General features: G+C 45.5%; 1 protein-coding gene across 5 annotated transcripts in view; it reads right to left on the reverse strand.

Moving 5' to 3' along the window:
• The window catches only part of PCM1 (pericentriolar material 1), a 2,166,942-nt gene extending 2,146,396 nt beyond the window's left edge, over positions 1-20,546 (reverse strand). For 4 of the 5 annotated variants that reach the window (XM_069631563.1, XM_069631561.1, XM_069631564.1 and 1 more), the window contains exon 1: positions 20,361-20,546. The gene's annotated coding sequence lies outside the window, so the exon portion shown is untranslated. Of the gene's footprint in view, positions 1-19,680; positions 19,790-20,360 lie in introns of those variants that run through there. The other variant, XM_069631560.1, reaches the window with a different exon arrangement.
• Positions 20,547-21,845: the final 1,299 nt, after the last annotated feature.

The following is a 21,845-nucleotide window of genomic DNA, read 5'->3' on the forward strand; positions in this document are numbered from 1 at the left end:
ATTAGTTCAGTAAACTCTGCACTGCATCCTGTAGACGAGGAAACAAAACTGCTTTGCTAATGTATAACAACGAAATGCCATTTTCTTGGAAATACTACGCATTTCCAAAAGTAATACGGTCATTGACGCAGAAGAACATTCCACCAGCGGACAAAAGAAGTGTTCATGCTTCTGTTGATGATACCTTCCTTCGTCTGGCTCGCAACCACATCAATGAGCAGTAGGCCATACTCTTTGCAGTATTATACATGACAGAACCACCTTGGCAGTGGGAAAAAGCATGCTCACAACATACAGCAACCTCCTCAGTCTACGAAACAAATGTAAGCAAGGCAGGTAACCCATGTGTATGCCACCGTAATGAATAACGCCAACATGTACCACTGGAAACGTGGCGCGGTCTTTGCAAAGTTCAGGCATATGGAAGAAATGGCACTCCTGCACAGCGTTGCATAATGCGTCCACTATGTCCAAACCGAAATTGCAGTCAAAGTGCCTTTGCAGAGCATAGTTGTGCAGATCTATTACGAAGGAGACACCTACAGGCAAAACAACACGTTTCTCCATATCAGCCACCCTCAGTACGCAGAGTATAATGTGCAGCCGTTTCACCTCCCCTTCCCGTTAACCACACCCACACTACCCGATTGGCTAATCCACACACTGCCATGGCAATTGGGCAAGGTGGTGTAAAGGGCAGATTTTGCCATGTGCACCTCCCAAAAAAGCACGTGGCCTGCACCCCTGTAAACTGGAACAGTCCTTCTTCCCTTTGCACTATGTTCCCTGCAGCTCCACTTCATGAGGTTACTGGTAAATAGCAAGGTATAAAATAAGCGGTATCGCATCGCAATTTGCGATACCGTTTGAATTTTTGAATCATGTCGCAGTTTCTGCGATACGATTTATGGCACCAGATTACTGTGCCTTTTTATTTAAGCTCTGCGCACTGACAATGTGAGGCAGCAGGCAGAAGCTCCCGGGCTGGGCTAAATACATTGCATCAATGTATGAGCCCAGCCCGGCGGCGAAGTCACGCGGAGAAGACTTCAGCAGGAGCACCCCAGCTCCACTCACAGACCCGGATTCCATCTGAGGTAAGGAGTCAGGCTGGGGTGCTTAGGGGAGGGTTGAGGAGGGGGGAGCCCCTTGTCTGTGGGGCTGGGTGTTAGCAAGTGGCCACGGCTAGGAAGAAATATTTCACTTGCCCATTCGGGTGGGAGAAATATTAATTCCAGCCACTTGCTGGTACCCAGCCCCACAGTAAAATGGCATGCTGGCAGATCGCCTTTCAAATATTCTTTCCTTCTCGTGATTTGCGAGAAGGAAGGAATATTTGAAATGCCCTCTGCAAGCAGGCTATGTTATTACTGCTGGCCTGGGTGCTTAGAAAGTGGCAGTAAATAATATTTCTCCTGCCCGTATGGGCGGGAGATGTATTATTTATTGCTACTTTCCAAGCACCCAGGCCTGCAGTAATAACTTAGCCAGCTTGCAGAGGGCATTTAGCTTTTTGTTTCAGTGTCCGTGATTAAAGGTGCCACGAGCGCTTTAATCACGAGACTGAAAGAATATTTAAAATGCCCTCTGCAAGCAGGCTATGTTTTTGGCCTACGGTGTGACCAGACGTCCCGGTTTTGCCGGGACTGCCCCCCTTTCTCAAGATTATGTTCTCATTGGAAACTGCAGTGGTCTCCGTTTTTTGTATAGCTTGCAGGCAGGAATGCACAATCTCGCACAGAAGAAATGCTTTATTTTACAAATGAAGCTAGTGCTAGTTTGAAAAACATTATAATATGTGTTTCTTTTAACAGCAACACTTGAAGCCCCTTCTCCTCCAAACGCTACTGAAGTGTAGTGCCTTGAAAGCCACTTTCAAGAGTTAGTCCTACTTTTATGTTAGTTGCCATGTCCCAGTTTTTTACTTTTTAAATTTGGTCACCCTATGGTGGCTTGATGGGCACTACAAAGACGTTCCATTACGGATCTGGGTGCACTGGAACCCTGGCTTTCAGTCTCGTGATTAAAGTGCTTGTGGCACCTTAATCACGAGACTAAAGGATTATCTAAAGGCCATCTGCAGCACCATGCTGTTATTAGTGCGGGGCCTGGGTGCTTAGAAAGTGGGTGGAAATAATTGCCACCCACTTCAGCAGGAGGTTGAAACAATAATACCCACTGAAAAGCTAGAAATCCTATATAAAGCATATGTCAGCAAGTGCCTGCTGTGGAGAAACCCATGTGAAAAGGCAACGAGGTGATAACACTTCTGTATAGCCCAAGGGAAGTGACGGCCGGAAGGGCTCCCGCAAATGCAGCTAAGGCATTAAGCCCCAGAACAAAAATATACATTGCTGTGTTATTGTATAACACTGCAAACTGGAAACATGGGGAAGTTGCTGTGGACATCCCCGAGACTCATGGCCCTTATCAAATGAAAAGCTGAAAGGCCTGGACGCTGTCCCTGATTGCAGGGCTTGTTGTTAGCAAGTGGCAGGCAGTAATATTTCTCCTACCCGTTCTGGTGGGACAAATATTTCCAGCCACTTAAGCACATTGCTGTGGGTAATCAGTTGCTCTTTGTCTGTTTTGTAGACATTGCAATGTGTCTGTAGAGGACGATAATGGGAAAGAGTGAACCTTCACACTGACACAACAAATGAAGAGTCACCAGAGAGGTATGAAAAGCATAGCCCATCTTTTTATACTAATAAAACATGTTTTGAGTTGGTGCCATAGGCAGCACCTTACAAGAATGGAACAATATTTAAAAGGACTTTTGCAAGCAGGTTGCGTTATGGGGCCATCACTTGTAGTCTTATATTCAGGGTGGTGCAAATACTCCCCCAAAGGTGGTTGCTTCGAGTGATTTGTGCAAATAAACAACCATTTTGTGGTTCTTGAAACACAAAACAAATGTGTACGAATTAGAGCTTGGAAGGTATGTGGTAAGTTGCTGGAAAATTCTGGCTTCACTGCTTAACCAAACTGTGTGATCCTGGGAAAATCATTTGATCCAACCCAGCCACACCAGTGTGCTGACAAGAACATAATGTGCATTATTTATCCTTAGGCAGTGTTGGTGGCCTGATGGGCATTACATTGCACAATTTGCTGCTATCTTGCCACTCAGTACTTCAAACAATGCCGTGGAGTCACAAAATGCGGTGCCTGAGCGCCATTGGTTTAGAGAAGAGATTTCTGACCTCTTGGGCACCCTGATGATTTTTCTGTTGGCTTTTAGGTATCTGGGACAGCACTCCCTCTTTAGATCATTTATCTTGATCTTTCAAATCATCTCGTTTTTGCTGTCTTGCAATAAGCCAGACCACAAATGGATGATTACATGCCAACTTGCTGGCCCGATTTGTCTCGCAGATGAAACTTTATGGCCCTTGTAACTGGTAGGTGCTGCATCAGGACATCAATGACCTAGGCAGGCCAAAAGACTGGCATCTAGCCATTTGGGTCTGCAGAATAAGATAACCAATGTCCCCAATTTGTCATAAACTCATTGTATCTGCGGTCTTCATCTTGGGCAGTTACTTGTGACTGTTTTATGCCAAACACTAGTTAAATGAAACTTGATAATAAAATAAAAAGGACACACGCACAATTGCGTCTTTATTGATGTCTTGTTGAGATGGACACCGCACTATGCACCACTGACTGCTGCATGACCCAGCTGCACAGCGCCTTGAACTGAAAAAAAATTTCAGAGCTTTTTTTTTTTAATCAGATCTATTTATGTAGTCCATTCATGCAGTGAACCTTTACATTTTGCACGAATGTATTACTTCCGAGGTACATAGAAATGCTGTATTCTTGCTAATTGTATGTCTTGGGGTAAAACTAACTTCTGGTGACATTTAAAATAGTACAAAATTGCTAATCAAATAGGTTTATTTGCTGATCAAAAATATTTTAATAACCAAATTCTGCTAATCAATTTTTGAAAACTAATTTATGCCTTGAATAGGCACACACGCATCCACCGATCGCATTAAAGCCGCCATCAAACACTGTCACTGCTGTACAACACTTGAAATGTACTGTTACACATGTACTGTACAAATGCCAGGTCATTGCAAAGCACGTCCACTACAAAGGTGAACGAAAGTATGCACGATTTCTCCATCCGCATACATCCACACAGCCACCCAGGATGTGGCACGTGCCATCGTGAAAGAACCGTGTAATGCACTACCTTTTAGTTCCAGTGAAGGTTTGGGGGTGGGGGGGGGGGGGGGGGTGGATGGTATCCAATAGGAAACAGGGCAGGGTATTCAGTCTGCCAGCGTATATGTAGAATAATTTTTTATTTACGTGCGTGCATTTTCGTTTTGTCGTTTCTCTTTATATGCGTTTGCCTGTCCTCACATTTTTACAATATTGTGGACAATGCTTCTTGCACAGTGTGAAAGAAAACGCCATTGCCAATGGCGCTCAAATAAATGCCATTTCTACGGAACCACTTCATATTTTCCAACCTCATTATCTCATGGTGAGTGGAGAACATGCCAGCAGTCTGCATAAAAACTGACGCATAATTCTGTTGATAGCACACCTTCCGACCGCTGGCTGGGGACAAATTACACTGTCATGGACCCACACTGCTCTTGGTGTTATGCATGAGAAAGCCACCTTGGCAGTAGGAAATGTACGCATCACTGCACTCAGCAACCTCATCAGTAGACCGATCATCTGCACGACATGTAACCTAAATGTGCACTTCTATAGTGCACCACGAGACAGTCCAAGGTCGTGACGGACGCCACATATCTGCAAAGGCGACCCATCCCGCCGAAACTGCAGTCCCGCTGACAGGCCCAGAAAGCATCCTCTCCTCTCAACCCAAAATCAACAGAAACGCATCTTTCCACGCAATACCTGTGCAGATGGTGCACAAAGATATCACTGACGATAAGCACTGTGCGTCTCTCCATGTCGACCACCATCATGACACAGCAGTCTGACGAACTGGTACCGCCTCTTCCTATGAACCACGCCCTAAATTCCTAATTGCCTATTTCCCACAATTCCATTTACATTTCCACCCTGCTCATAATGGGAGGCTATGCATGTGCGCTTTCCCCATCTACAGTGAGGGCCATGGGCCAGTAAAGCTCCGACAATACATCTTCCCTTTGCAAGGTCACTTTTTGCAGCACTCCCGAAATTGGGTGCCGTCACATTTCAAAACATGCAGGCACCAATCACATACAAAACTTCTGCATTACACACTGTCATTTCTATACACCACTCCTTATTTACTGCTAAAGACCCTCACTTCATGTTCCGTTTCATTGCAAAGGCCCTCCACCAGAATCGTCTGCTAAAGAAGGCACTATTGCAGAATTCACACATCCTAAAATGCCCCCAGCACACCTTTAGGTATGCACACAATATTGCAATCCTTTCCACACCCACCGCAACACTACACGTCCAAACAAGCGATCATGTGAGCACCTAACATTATGCAGAAACGTTACATACTTTCCGGCAGTTTCAGCCATCTCTCCCAAACCGTAAAACACCCATTCATGAAAATGTGTCGCACTTACCAGAAGCCAGAAACATAGTGCACCCTGCACCACCCGTACACACTACCATGCACACGCTATTGTGTCACTGCCAACCTATGCACACCACCTTTACAACATTGGACCTACTTCAATACATCTGCACACAGCAGAGTAACCAACCACTTACAAGCTGCCCTTCAACCATACCCACTTCCACACTCGCATTACGTACGCACTGCACCCTGTGGCCACACTACCCAACTTCTCACTGCACCATCTCGTGCCGCACACCAAATACTGCAGCATGTTCCAACTACCACCACAACCATACAATGCACAATACACGCTTTCCAACTTACTTGTGCTGCTGTAGCACATCGACAATGTGCTCCACACGCATTCTCCAAAGATCACCATCCTGTGCCTCATACACTGGTAAACCTGCATTGCTCCAGCGGGTCTGCTCATGGCACACATCCCCCCCCCCCCACCGTAATTCAAAAATACATGTCAGCATATCACCACCTACCACTATGTACATATGAACCACTGGCACCAGAACTCCTAATGAACCTCAACACCGCAATGGACATACACATTACATACAAGTGTTCCCACATGTATAAACATGACAGTCTGCGGCACCCCTATGCCCTTTCATTCACATACTATTGTCTTAGCCACTTCAAACGGATTGTTCGACTGGCAAGGTCAACACAACATGTTTAGAACATTGCCCATACTGCAAACATTGTGCACACTGTATACTATCCAAGCACATGTAAGCTGCCCTTCAACCATACTCACACTATACAAGCATTGCACCCAGTGCCCATACAGCGAGACTTTACTGCAGCATCTGCAACCACAGGGCACCGCCATGGAAGTAGGCAGTAACAAATTACCACAATGTACAAACAAGACACACTGTCCTGTATCCCTGTGCACTTTCAATCACATACTATGGGCGTACCCACTACCGTTCACAAAGTATTGTGCCACTGGCAACCTACCCACAATCTGTTCACAACAGTGGCCTATAACGGCTTCAATGTGCTCCACACCCATTCCTTACATGTCGGCACCCTCGAACTCATGCACATTCAAAAATGCATTACTACGGTGCATATCCTCAAGGCCTAGGCTCTTGCATGCATGGCCTACGGCCTTCGGCCATGAATCCAATAGTCTAGACCTTGACCACACTCACGACAACGTAATGCCACAATGCAGCAACAATTGGCAACAGTTAATATAATGGCCATGTGGGCAGCTACCATTTTCCACAAACCTGCCACACATAGGTAGCAGCACTTCACCCCAACTCCCCTACACCATAAAACACCCAATCACGAACACAGGTTGCACTTATCAGAATGCATAAACATACCAAATCCTCAACCACCTCTACCCACAGCCATTCACCAAGTATTGTGTCAGTAACAGCAACATTTGCAGAACTTTCGGCCTGCTTCAACAAATCTGCTCACAGCATAGGCCTTGAACACACCTAGAGCAACGTAATGCCACCATGCATTTCACCATCTACGACCATTGGCATACACACCACCGCCACCAGCAGTCCTACCCAACCTGCGCACCACCATGTAGGTATGCAACAACAAATTTCAACAGTTAACACAATGTGGAAAGAAAACACTCTCTCCTGCACCCTTATACACCTTCTGTCACATACTATAGTCGTGCTCATTCTCATTCAGAAAGTACTCTCTCACTGCCAACCTACCCACATTCAGTTTGCAGCACTAACGCTAGTACAACCAATCTGCACACACTGCACTATGCAAGCACCAACCTGTGCCAGATGCAGACTCAAACATGCCTTCCTGAGGTGTGTTTGTTGCTGCCCTACACTGCTCAGTGCATGGCCTACAGCCTACGGGCAACAGGCTTTGGCCATACACCCAACAGTGTAATCCTTCCACAGACCCACCTCACCTTCATTCAGCCATGCATGCCTCCATGTGCAATTCACTCCCCATTTGCACATGACCTGCCACCACTCACCACAAAAACAGTTTGCCGCAAACAGGATGCGCTATAACATGAGGGAGTGTTACGACAGCTGCCTCCAATCACCACAGAAACTACTACCCTACATATGTCACACATAAACCAGTTCTCACTCCCCCAAACATTCCCTCCCTTATTGCCGCCAACACAATGGATACGGTAAATTTCCCAGACCCTTCCGCCACCGCACTGTCCTTCGATACACCGTGGCGGCTTTCCCAAAAAAGGTTGACGCACAGCACGCTTCCCTCCAGCCAACCACCAGCTGTGTCCAAACTTCTCCGACAGCACGCCATACCACCATCTAATCACACTTGTATCCGCAGAGCGAACAGGGAAATGGGTCGGTGGAGCAGACCCAGATATCACATTTTTTGGGACCTACATTTCAATGTTTTGTAAAAAAATTTTAAAAAAATTTAAAAAAAAATATATTATTCACTGGTCCGATTTCCACCGAACACACAAAAGCACACTTTCTGACCCAAGACCCCGCTGCTGACGCTAATTTGGTGAAAATCCGTCCAGCCGTTCAACCTGTAGCCGTGCACAAAGTTTTTCCCCCCTTTCAGTCTATGGCAAAAATACAAAATTTGGGCCTCCCCCGCACGAAACCTCGCCCAACTTGGTGAAAACATTCAGAACCGCCCATATAGGTTTTCTGCAAAGTTCGGTGAGGATTCGTCCAGGGGGAGCAAAGTTATAAGTTGCCGAAAAAGTGCTCTTCCTATGAGTTTAGCAACTTAACCATAACTACACGCCGTGGGCCGTGTAATGTAAAATATATATTATATATATATTGGTGTTGGCTCCAGCCCAATTAGAGTTAGATTTGGTGGGCTGACATTTTGGCCCAAGGTCGGCATACCAGTCTGGGGTGTACTGGCGATAGATAAATTTGACCTACCCTACAAGTCTTGTGCTTTCAGTATAGGCGAATTCGGGTCATTGACGATTTTTCATTTTTCAAAAATAGGAGGTTATGACAATACGCACACACGCGCACACACGCACGCGCACACACACACACGCACGCGAGGCTATAGCAGACCCCCGGGAGCATGTCGGCTACAAACCTGGGCACGGCCAGGTTGTACCGCTTGTTATAGGCATCTCAGATACAGGGTTGAATCCCATCCTTATAAGTTGATGGCACTGAAGAAAACAAACATCATACTAAGGCTATCTCCATAATCTGATATGCACTGGAATGTTCCTATACTAACTGCACTATGGGCTAATCGGCTGGAGTTGGGCATTTGGCGTTGTATCCTGGGTATTTCTAAAGCTACTCCCAGAGAGGTCAAAGACGGAGTTGGGTCTAACCTCTCTGAATACAAGCATCAGTGTAAATAGAGGAAATCTATTTATGAAAAAAAATGTGCATCATCTTCGTTGCTAGGTCTGATCTGCCTGGAATTACTAAGTGGTAGATGTTGGTCTCCGACTGCATTCAAAGTTAAAAACAAGGACTTTTATTTTTTTTATTTTAGGTTTATAAACGAGCATGGTCTGAGTGTACAGGTTCTTTATTAGCAGCATTTAAGAAGAAAGCATTGGAACAGGACTGGTCGTGTAATCACTATATAGGCAAATTATCCTCTTTGGATCCCTAGTCTAAATTATTCTTCCACCAACGGAGGGCACAAAAATATTTATATCAGTTTCCGAGCCTGACTGCTAGATGGCTGTTCATTCTGATTAGACTAAAACTCCCGGTCATGGAGATGAAGGGGGCTTTGCTCCATCTTCCCATTGAGGAACGGGGGAACGGGGATGTCACCTCTGTAGGGGAGAGGGAATCTATGAATAGCTTCGGCATGTGGTAACCTCATGCAGTCGCATGATCAAACATTATGTTAGATATTATATGCACTTTGCTGATAATTTGCACGAACTAATGGATGAAGTATTCTGGATAAATTGTTTATCTCGTTATAGTTTAGCTAGATCAACTGCATTGGTCAAGGTATGGCAGGCCTTTCAACTCGAACTTTCAAGACGGAGTTGGAAATGTCTCCATCTTGGGTAATTAGGTACGTCCTGATAATTAGTAAGCCTCGTGTATGGTTAATTATGGATTTCTGTTACCCACAATATAAATTGGGAGTAAAGAAATGGCAGAGTAAATGGCTCAATTAGATATCCTTGGTTGGGCATTTTATATTATAAAAATGTATTTATTATTGTTGATTTTATACTCTTGCAATAAGGATCCTAACTGAAGTGTCTTTATATTCTGTATAATTATTTATTTTTCATCTTGCTGTTTTATAATCATTCGTTTTATTTCGTGGTTTGTAAATTTGTGAAAAGGTCATCATGAACTATATAAACACAAAAAATATAAACAAATACGATTTTTGCAAAATACTGCACAAGCTTTTTCCTACTCCCTTTCTTTCTTTGCTGTGGCATGCTCACACCGCCATTGTTCATGCAGTGCGTTTCCTTCAGATGCACATACATCAGTCAATTAGGTGGCTGACATATTTTGACTAGCTTCCAGCTCCTTCAAATCACAATGCTCCGATTTACAGCACCCCTCGTCCTGCCTGCTTCTTACAGCTTTTTATATTCCCGGTTTGATTGCATCGGCAATGTCCCGATGGTGCAGTGTGTGTGTAGGGGGGCAGAGGGTTAATTTTCACATGCCTCTGGATGATTAGCAACATTGAAGTTCAGTGCACTTTTTTGAAGAAGCAGTTACGTTATTTTGGAGGTATGCAAGGCTCAATCTTTATACAAAAGCACCATTAACTCTGCAGAGTTAACCCTAAATTGCACAAGCATATTAGTCAGAGATGTTTTGATAGGGTATGCCATTTGATACTTATGGGAGGTTTTGTGGCAGAGGTAATTGTGGTCTTGAAGTTGCTAGGATAGGTCATATGGGCACTTTCTTTGGTCAAAAGAAAATGTAACGCTCCCCTTTGCTCTGCAGGGGCACCTGGAGAACCTCTTCTGCCGACAACCTCTCCTTGGATGCACTGGTGTAGCTGTATTTCTAAGGCGTGTTTGTTAGGGAGAATTCTCTGTTATGGCTAATTTCTCAAACCTAGCGAGTCCCCCAGCAGCTTTGTTGGATTTTTGGGGTTTATTTTTTTTCTCCTGCTAAGAGTGAGACTCTTTTTCTCCCACTCTTAGACATGATTTGAGATATCCTTTGACTTTGTAATGTGTTTTATGGGCTATGGGGTCTTTTACTCCATAGGGTTTCATGTATTTTTGGTAAGTGTGTTACACAGCACCCTCAGTGCAGTAACACAGGGGGGTCATAGTGACCCCCAAACATAGACTCCATACCATGGGACTGACTACTGTCTACCGGGGCATGTAAAGTCACCATTGACTTTACATGTCTTAAATTGTGAACAGAACCAGTACAAACCATCATATTGTGGAAGTACTGGTAGGGGTAATTAGATTGCCCCTGGGTCTGTTTTTCGAGGGGGCACTGTGCAGTCCCCCCCTCGTTGAGTTTCTGGCTGGTGGCAGTGGTTACCACGTGAAATATTCCATCGGAATATTTCCTATGGGATTTTCCCATTCATTTTAAACACACCACTTTTTTGGTGCAATGTTAAAGATACCGCTGGGTTATTTAATATTTATTCCCCGGTTGGGTCTTTTTGCCAGGACTCGGTTTTAAAATGACGTTTGTGTTCACCTCTGTAACTCCAACCCAAGTCGAGCCCCTGCACAGAAGTCTCCGGAAGTGGTGCCACTCTGGGTCTACAGGATGTGTGGGAGGGGGGTTTAGGCACCCTGGACTGAGTTGCCTCAGCAACTCAAGTCGCACTCAGGTTGTTGCTAAGGCGCTTTATTGTCTTGCAAAGTTCTTGTGTCTTTATTGTCCTGTATTGTTCTTTATTTAAGCGCTGTTATGCTGAGCGTTGTGTGTTTTCCGCGGTTTTACACTAACCTTCCTTCTTCCTTCTTGTTTTCCTTTCTCAGGGGGCCGTTGCCACGAAGCTGATGATCCGTGCAGAAGCCGCTGATGCGCGAAGAAACCCGCTCACACGGCGAAGGAACGCGGTGTGTAGAAGTCAGAAGCAGCTGTCTACCGGAGCATTGACACGTGGAGCCGGAGATTCCAGGAAACTGCAGCTGTCTGTAGAAGCAGTGTCGCGTGAAGTCAGAGAAGATCAGGATACAACAGGTAAGAGATGCTGGAGATCAGAGGGTCCGTGGTCAGTGATGGATTAACCAGCTTTGCTTTCGCGCTGCGTTAGCATAACGACGCGAAGCAAAGAGCTGGGCCTGGGTGGGGCTTTAAATAGTCAGCCACACCCAGCCACGCCCTTAAAGACTTGCCTGCAGCCTAGACTGCACTGAATGCCTCCATGTTAGGGGATGGTAGTAAAAATGGCTACCCCTCAATGTGAAGAAAAAAAAAGAAAGTTCCTTATTAACCCCCCATTGCCTGTCTACCATTAACCCATGAAACTCCATTAACTTATGAATATGCATAGCACCAATGACGCCATGCCTGCACCCACCCTGCCCCTACTTGTGACTTTACCCAGGGCCCCCTGTGGTTGTGAATCCTTTGTGTGTCTGCTTGAGTGCTAGTGCAGCAGGGTGGGGGCAGGGAACCGTGGTCGTGACAGAAAACCCACTCTACAACCGTAAGTGTACCAGTGGTAAAACGTACCAACACCTGTAGGCCATTTGGGACCATGTATTGCAAGCTCCTGCAGAGTCTTTATATTAGGAAGAAAGCTTCGCTGGTGAATATGCAAAGCTCTGAGCATATAATAATTACTCTACCAGGGGCGGACTGGTCTATCTGCCACCGGCAGAATCAAAATGGACTTTGGATGGCCTGGGCCGATTTTATAAGCCACTCTGGCGCCAGTTTTATGAGCCACATTAACATCCATGGAGCTGGGCTGGATTTATTGTAACTGAAGTTGTACTTGTTACATTGCATCACACAGCCTGCCACACATCGGCAAACAGATGCCTTTATGATTAGAATACACAGTGTCAGTTGGAGAACATCAAAAGAAAAGTGAACACTTAGTAAGTGTTTTGATGATGCACCAATAGCATGAGTCGTGGGGCTACCAGTACCCCAGCCATCCACTGGCTTGACGCCAGGCAGGAAGCTTCACATTCTCTTTGAGAACACCAATAATTCCTGTTGTGGGGGGTGGGCTCTACATCAAGTTTGCTTTTGCCTACCTTGTGTGGGGAGGCAGGGCGGGGCTGACCCTGGGATGACTCTTGAGCCTCGCCCTCTCAGGGCAAGTCAGGGGGCCTGTTGACATGCAGCAGGCTGGCAGTGGCAGCCAATCATGCTCAAGACGCATGGGACGCCATGCGCATTGGTTTGTTGCTCGGTGCCACACCCAGCACAAGGCGCAGATATTCAAAAGGAAGTGTTGATGACAGAGTGGGGAGCAGGCCTCAAGCAAAGCACACCAGACAACGACGAGGGGCCTATTCGAGCTGCCTGATCCAGCCGTAAACTGCAAGTCTCTAAAGACAGAATTTGTGCACATGGGTTACACACAGCAAGTAATAAAAACATAAAATGTAATGGGCCAGCGGGAGTCAGAGAAGAGGCAGTGACTCTGAATGAGAACAGTCAAGTGAAGTGTTTGTAATAATTGTTACTATCTCTGTTAGTCGAGAAAGGGCCAGAGCACTGCCACTCATGTCATGGCTGTGCAATCATGTCAGCATGACTAACAAAACGGGATGTATGAGCACAGACAAAAACAAATATTAAAAGGTTTTCTCAAACACCTGCTGCAGGCAGCAGCATCCCTCCCATCCATGGCATACGGGGTGGGAGCATGAGAGACTTAAACTCAATGCTGTTCCTGGCGCTGTACCCGGAGCTGGTGTTGAAAGGAGCCACGTTGTGGTCTGCGTGGGTCATTACTTGCAACACCTGGCTCAGTGTGGGCTACACAGCGGTGGAGGGCCAGCCTTTGTAGTAGTCCTAGTCCTTACAAAAGTGCACCATGGGAGAGGGGGAACACTGAATACTAAAACTACCCGTTTGTGTGTACATAAATATGCACATGCAGGATTGCCAATTTGAATGAATGCCAGAACAGCACGCTTAAAGTAGCGTGGACTCGGCCCACATGGAAGAGCTTTGGGTGCAGGAAAGGGTGAAGGGCCCTGTCCCGATGGCGCATGCAGGGCCCAGGTATCCTGGTTGTGAAATTTTCAGAAATAGTATCATTGGGCAGTCTTTCATTCTACTAATTGAAGCATTGACCTGCTCCAAATTCCCATTCCCCGTTTACCTTTATCTTCCTGTCTTCACCCTACAGATTCCATCAAGCCTGGCCCAAAGTACTCCATGAAATACGATTTCTCATAATGTGGGCCAAGGGGGTGTTAGAGACCTGGCTGTCCATGTTGCTCGTCTGTGCATAAGGCGTTTATGGTGCAGCTCAGTTGGTTTGTGGGAGGCAGCCCCACTGATGCTCGCTAGTGGGCACTGGGTTTCTGGTCGCAAGTCTGAGACAGTCTGCGCGTATCTATCCATTTTAAAATAGCATGGGCCGGGCCCAGGCCCTCACTTCTTTGGGGTGCTACTCGGTGGGAGGGCTCCACAATTTGAGGAGGTCCAACTACAGTTTAGGCGAATCAGGCGGGACTGGTTATCTGCTGCGGCAAACTCAGGACAGTGTTACTAAATGTGCAGCCTAATGTATAAAACATTAATGCTGCTCTGTGATGCTACTCAGCGAAAGATGTTTACGCTGCTGTCAAAGGTGCTATGCTCCCGTCAGTGCTGCTTTGTGTTAAAGGCATGTGAATGTGATGGCGTTCTGTGGTGAAAACACTCAGTGCTGCTCAGTGGTAAAGGCATTTCATGCTACCTAGTGTGTCAGTGTTAAAAAAGCACGGTGAAGGTGGTTAATTGTAAAGGTTTAAATTGGGTGGGCCTGGGAGGGAGTGGTGACAATACAGTATTTAAGTGGCTCCAGTGTCACAATAAATATGTGCAGGAAGCTCTATGTTTCGACCTGTGCCTATGTTATCGTACCTGCTGGCTCCTTCATGCAGGGAGATTGCATGTATGTATGTCACACTTATCAGGTCATGGTCGAGCCTCTCTGAAAGCTCTTTAAGACTGAAAACGAATTGCATCCATGCCACGTGTCTCTTTTTAACCCATGAGCAAAAGCTCTTATTTTCTAAAAATTTCTGAAATTCGACATGGACAAACCGCTACAGGTCAGGACAAAGCGTCATAATTTTAGTTTACAGAAGTGCAAATTTCCCTTAAACTGTAGTAAATATTGCTGCATGTATGTGTATTTTGTGTATGCCCATTGACTAGGAGTGTTCAACACACAGTGCTTCTTCTAAGAGATGATTTCTCAAGACCAGTGTACAATTATAGGACACAGTCAATTGTACTTCTGCATTAGGTATTAAGTGTGGCAAGCACAAGTGTGCACTATAATTTGCCATAATGTGGTAGGTCGCTCTCAGTCCAAACTGTTGGCTTTGGAACCTAGTGTTTGACCTTGCTTCCAAACTTTGCACGATACGGCTGCGCATTCTGTAAGCCCTAGGATTGTATTTTAGAATGCACTATATATCCAGAATATGGGGATTAAGGCAATCAGCCAAACGAATTTAGTTACAAAACTATTTCCCACAATGCCTTGCACACTGCTTCCTCTTTACCTTTGCAGGTCAAGAGTGGGTGGAATAAAAAGAACATTTATGCTGGCAGAAGGTTGCATTTGCTGATAGCTGAGGCGTACAATCATTATTCTCTCTTAAAAGCTCAGTTTTGTTTATTCCAACATTAGTCACGGTCGCTGGCATCTAAACACTGGCCCTAATTCCAAATAGCCTGCTTTAATATATGTTGAGTGTATGGTTGAATATACAGATCCTACCTTTTATTGTGCCTGTGCACTTGCACAGCTGAACCCCAACACACGAAAGGATATGAAACAATGTTTTCTCCATGCTTCCCTATGCATTGGGAGTTTTGTTACAGGCTCCTCAGGAAGGGACCTCTCAGAGGCTGTGCTGGTCCACTTTTGCAGGCTTTGGATGAGACCCCTTCAAGAATTTCTGGATGCCAGGTGGCAGCAAGTCACGGGCACATGGACAGACAAGATCGCCCTCGATCTGGCATTCCGCCAAACCCTGTTAAAGTGGTCATATGCAGCAGGGACTTGAGTGACTGGACTGTTGCAACAGCCGCTGCTGACAGGGTGACCTGGCCCTCACCCTGTGTATGGTTCAGATTCAGTGGCTGCATTAAGGACCCTCTCTGAAGTTGCATCAAGGCATGTTTTCTTGGGCCAGGTGTGTGCCTGGGAGGGAACCCGAGGGACATAAGGTTTATTGCACCATGTTTCCTTTAAATACATGTGTTTTCTGGTGTAGGGCATGTTTGCTCAGGGTGTTGAACAGAAAACAGGAAGTTGTGGAAAGTGAGAGCTTCTCACTTCACTAAAGTCTAAATACAGCAATCTAAAGCCAGGTTATCGCTACTGCCAGTTCTGCAGCACGCTGTGTCATACTGGTATGAGCATATCACGTGGTGCACTGAAGACAGGTTTTCCTAATTTTCCAGCCAGCAATCGCACCTCGGTAGTTTAGGTGCATTACCCTGATTTAACAAGGGATGGTTCTCACACTGTATAATTGGGAACGTGGTAACCGTAGTGTGACATTGCTTTGGAATGGGGATTGTCTGAGCGTCATGAGGTGTGTGGTGGCACCATGGTTGTGGTGAATTGTGGCAATTTTAGTCGTAGCGGAAATTGCATGCTTGCAGACATCACCCTTTTCTGGCACCTTACCCGCAGGACTAGACGAACACATACAATCATTGTAAATCCTGGCCCCTAATCCTGTGAGAGATCTATACCTAGACAGATGCAGATGTGGGGTTCATGCATGCTTAGATTAAATGGTTCTGTCTGAACATGGATTTATCACACTCACATGCTATCTCCACTAAGGGCTTGGTGATGCATCTACCCTTTGGTATCAGCTGTGATTCAAGAATGCTGCAGAGCCCATCATAGCACTCAACTCGAGTGCACCCTAGCCTGTTGACCCATGCACAATAATGTATCTTTAACTGTTATTTTCCAACATAACAATGGGGTAGGAATCGCAGAGTGAGGAAGGAACGAAATAAGGAGGAATGGTAGAAGAGACAAAAACAAGGAGGGTAAAAGGATGGGGAAGTTAAGTGGAAAGATGGTAGGGAGATACCAAGTAAACAATGTAAGAGGACGGAAAGAAAGGGGAGAGAATGGAAGGGGAAGCAAGAAAAAAAAAAAGAAGGTACAAAAGAAAAAAAAGAAGGAAGAAAATCAAGAGGAAGGGATAGATAAGGGAGTGATGGAAGGGAAAAAGGAGGAATTGCTTGCTCCTCCTAGCTTACTCCAGAAATACAGACCAGCAGATTGAGCTCTCACTGGCGCTGCTGCAATCTATGCATGATCTGCAGGTTCAAATCCTGGCACGGCCAACTCATCCTTCCATTAATCAGAGGTTGATAAATGAGTACCGACTATTACAGTTGGGAATGATTGTACGTAAATATGTGCTATTTACAGTGCTTTGGCAAACGTGCTATTTATATAAATCATTATTGAATGTCGGGGCCATGGAAAAGGAATGTTATCACTCGTTTTCTCAAGTGTTTACACAAAACATTACATGCAACAAACACCATTAACCCTCCATAAGTAGCATTTTCTTTAAAGTTGTGAATTGACATGATTCGCGGATGAGGGTCACTTTTTTTTTTAGGTGTCCGTGCCCATTTCTTATCCCAGTCCAACCCTACTATGGACATTATAAAGAGCATTTTATCGAAGCTACATGCGCTCTTTCCACTTCAGGGAAATACAAACTATGGAATCTCAAGTTTCTTGCACAAGTCACTTTTGCAAAGCACTTTACGGATGTTATCGGGAGCTATATGTAAGGATTCAGGCGGAGGCAGGATGAGCTGAAGGCAGGTAAGTTTATTATGGAAAGGGGCCCGCCGTGCCGTTCTACACTTCAACTGGTCCAACGGTCCACTGGGTCACGCGAACCAAGCTTCGTACGAAAACAAGGAGATTGGTTTGCGTGCCCCAGCGTTCTATAAATAACATTCTCTACACCTCCCTCCTTAACAAAAACAAGAAACATATCCCATTAAAATATAAAGCTAACATTACAATACTACTTAAATTTTATAAGGGAGAAAATTTGCATTTAAAACATTTGAACTCCTTCAGACTCCTAAGACTTATATAAAGGTGACATAAGTAAACTTTGTCAGCACTAGCAAATTTCCAATTTAAGCACGGATGAACAACACTCTTTCAATACGATGCATAGTCTTTCATCCACACTGGTTTTGACCTGGATCTCCGATAACTACCTGAACTGTCATTAACATCTCTACCAACATGAACACTTCTATCAGAACTGTCTTGAGCACCTTTGCCTTGAGCACTCTCACTCCCACCTTGAACACTTCCACTCTCTTCATCTCTTTTCTTTTTGCTGTCATTATTTGACTCATTTTCCTCTACTCTCCTATCCTCGCCATGTGCTTTCGCAATCCTCCCTTTGGACACCTCTCCTCCTTCTAATATAACCACACTCTTCCTTGCTGCAGAAATCCTTTTTGGACCCACGAACTTGCTGTCCAAACATTTGTTCACCAGCCTGGGATTCTTAACGTATATCATTTCTCCTACTTTCCACTCCCTCTCTTTCACTTTCTCACGGGCATCAAAACACAATTTGTTCCTCTCCTGGCTCTCCCTGATACATTTCATTATCTGTTTTCTATCCACTTGAACTACTCCTGCTACTCCCAACCACCCTGGACACAATTTAGTTCCTGGTTCTCTTCCTTTAAGAGAAACAAATGGTGATACTTTAGTCACTGAATGCGGGGTAGTGAGATAATTCCATGTCATTATCTCTAACATCTGCTTCCATGGCTGCCTTACCCTCATGGCTAATTGCAAACCTTCCTTCAAAAAACAGTTTACTGTCTCCACTAGGCCATTGGTCCTTGGGTGATACAATGCAGTTCTAACATGTCTAATGCTATAACTGCTGAGAAATGTTTTCATTGCCGAGACAAACTGAACTCCATTATCTGACAAGTTCAGTGGGCACCCCCTCTCTTAAGAAAATTTTCTCTAAAAATACAATGAGCTCTCTAGCCGTGACCTCTCTTACTGCTTCCCATTCTACCCATTTCGTGTGGAAATCGACCAACACAAACAGAAATTTCAAACCATCTCCTAATCCCATAATGGGTCCCATAATGTCCACAGCAACCATAGACCACGGCTGCTCCGGCACCATGTTAAAACTCAGCGGCGTTTCCCTCGTCACATGCAATCCTTCACCCACCTTTCTGCCATTTTGTCAATACACGGCCACCAGAAATTCTGTCTAAGTTTTCTCTTCATCGCATTTTCCCCTGGGAGGGTCTCATGAGCCAACTCCAAAAGAGTCTGCCGGATCGCCACTGGAGGTACCACACATCATCCTCTCCTTAATTTGCCATCACTTATGTTCAACTCCTCCTTAACTTCCCACCAAATGTTAAAACTCTTATCCAAATTATTCTTGTGGGGCCAACCCTTCACAGTCCATTCTTTGATCAACTTGAGTTCCTCGTACGAAAACAAGGAGATCGGTTTGCGTGCCCCAGCGTTTTATAAACAACATTCTCTACACTATACTAATATCTAATGAACTGCTTTCAAGTGGCATGTAAAGTTAACGTTGAAATAAACAGTTAATGGTTAATAATCACCATACACAGCAATATTGCAAATAAGTACAGGATAAAAGTATGTACAACCCTTCACCTGGTTGGTTAAACATATACAGCACAAAGGCAGCCGTACTATAAAAACAGCAGCAACCCTGTTAATATTTACTATTGTGTATGTTTTTAGACAGGTGTTTCCAAAATAGAAACACATGCAATCACAAGTGCCAAACTGGCATTATGCTCGCATTATAATTACCATGCTAATCACTACATGGTGCAAACAGTTATCAGTTTATCCATACACAGATATTAGAATAAAAGTAACGAGTCAGAGTAAAAAACAATAAAGTGCAGAAGAACAGATGTTACCAGTGCAAAGAGAGCTCGTTGACGGCAATCGTAAAACCGAGAAGCGCAGAGTGTTTACAGTCTCCACAGTAACCGAGCTGTCACCGGATCTCTCTCGGCTGCGGTCCAATAGCCAAAGAAGGGCCAGAGTACGCACGCCGCCCGCCTCCCCGCCCCCTGCGAGGATCCTGGTTTCCACTAACCCGAACGTGAATAGCCCATGCCACAAGACAAAGGCGAGAGGAGGACGGTCCGTACCAGCACCATAGACAATAAGGAGCAAAAAAGCTCAAGGATAACACTACAAAAGCACTGTAATGCTACCAGAGCCCTAAGTAGGTGCGCAATCGGAGGTGCTGTTGAAGACACCTGGGATCGGCCACAGCCAGGTGCAGTGTTGACAGCATGCAGAAGGGGCGTGGGTAACTGGCTCGGAGTGGCGGGACAGCGGCGCCAAGGAAACCCGCGAAGAAACCCCGCGCCTAGGTGGCGGCAAACCAGAGCACACATACCTGAGATATGAGGGAGGAGGACACTGTGCCCAAACTGAGCGCGCAGTTTTACGCTAAACATCAGAGTTCCAATTCTTCTCACCATAAAACCTGAGTAGGGTCCCCCCGGCCCCAAGACACAAACTTATAGTTAAAGTCACCCCGAGTTAGAGAAGAGTGTGGGCACAATGACCAGCCCCTTACACTTACCCGCGCACCTGCGGCTTTCGCTCCAGACTCTGTAACGGCCCTTCAAAAGCCACTCGGACTCAACCGCCTCAGTCTAGGAGCCAAACAGCGCCGCGCGATGAGCTTAGCACCGTTACCGTGGAAACAGCGAGGCTCGCTGCAGGCCGGAACTTTCAGAGTGCCATGAAGGAACACTGCGTCCGCAGTCACGTGACAACAGCGCTGCGCCTCACGCTGACGGCAGGGTGAAGTGTAGAAGCAAGTGAAGAGACATTCAGCACTAGAAAGCGTGCGAGCGGATCTGGGCAGTGGCCATATTAGGTGTAGACAATGTTGTAAAAAATATAGACCGATACATTCACTCTCAGAAAGTGCCATCGCTTGATTCTATTCTCGTGTACGAAGCAGGTTTTAAGAATACATCGTTTTACATTGACAAATCAATGTATACTGTTCACCCTCTGTGTGCATGCACGAGCAGTGTTGCTTGACCTATCTTCCACCTCTAGGATGTAAAACGCCTGTATTCATCACCAGCCACCCACTACCCTTAGCATGCTGACCCCCGTGAAACGTAGTCTCCTGTTGTAAGATATGGGTGGTGCATAGGTCAAGGCAGGTGAACACACACGATTTATTTTCGGGTGGGGTGTGAGCCCATTGAAGTGAATGGTCGTAAAGGGGGCTTGGCAAGTGAGACAGCTGATTTGAAAGGCGGGTGACGTTTGAATCTCGTATTATATTTATAAACTAAAACATACTGTCTCACATGAGGCTAAATAAATACAACATAGAAAGTTGAAGCTTATTGGTGCTGACTCGGTAGACTTGAGTCTGTGGGGCTGTTCCCTACATTTTCGTTTGGCTTTCTTCTGTGCCCACAGCCTGATGCGCTGGCTCATTTAGTAAGACTGAGCCTGTGTGAGGTATGCAACGGAGTCTGTGGCCCCAAGGCGGGTGAAACAGATGAGCTGGCGGGTGTCTGGATGCTTTTTGCGGGTGACACCCTCCGAAAGCGGGTGAGTTGAGAGCTATGGTGGTGTTGGTTACTGTGTCACTGCGCCAATCTATTTGTCCATGTTAGTAATATTTTCCGTCCAACTAGGCACTGTCAGCATCATGGGGGGCTGGGGAGACCTAACACCTACCAGTGTAATGTCATTTTTTGCTACCCGTCAGAAAATCCTGGGAAAATTCTGATTTTAAACACATTCGTTATAGAAAGTCATGATTCTAAGACTCAGCAGCAAAAGATTATGCTCAACTCAACTCTTTACTTCTTCAGCAGCCAACTAATTACATTTACATAAACCAAACTGTTAAATGAACTACAATATCCAGGATCATAAGAGAAATTTGAAGTTTGCGTTCTATTGATTAAACAATACCACGTGAACAGAGGTGTTGGTAGTGGGTACGACCACTCCCTCCTTGTTTTGGACCCCAGCGTTCTGGCCGGAGAATCTTGGCTCTTTTCCTCAGCCGGTCTCCTCAGTGAAAGACTTA

This window comes from Ambystoma mexicanum, chromosome 6q (genome assembly GCF_040938575.1).
Source record: "Ambystoma mexicanum isolate Mex_15411 chromosome 6q, UKY_AmexF1_1, whole genome shotgun sequence".
Classification (NCBI taxonomy): Eukaryota; Metazoa; Chordata; class Amphibia; order Caudata; family Ambystomatidae; genus Ambystoma; species Ambystoma mexicanum.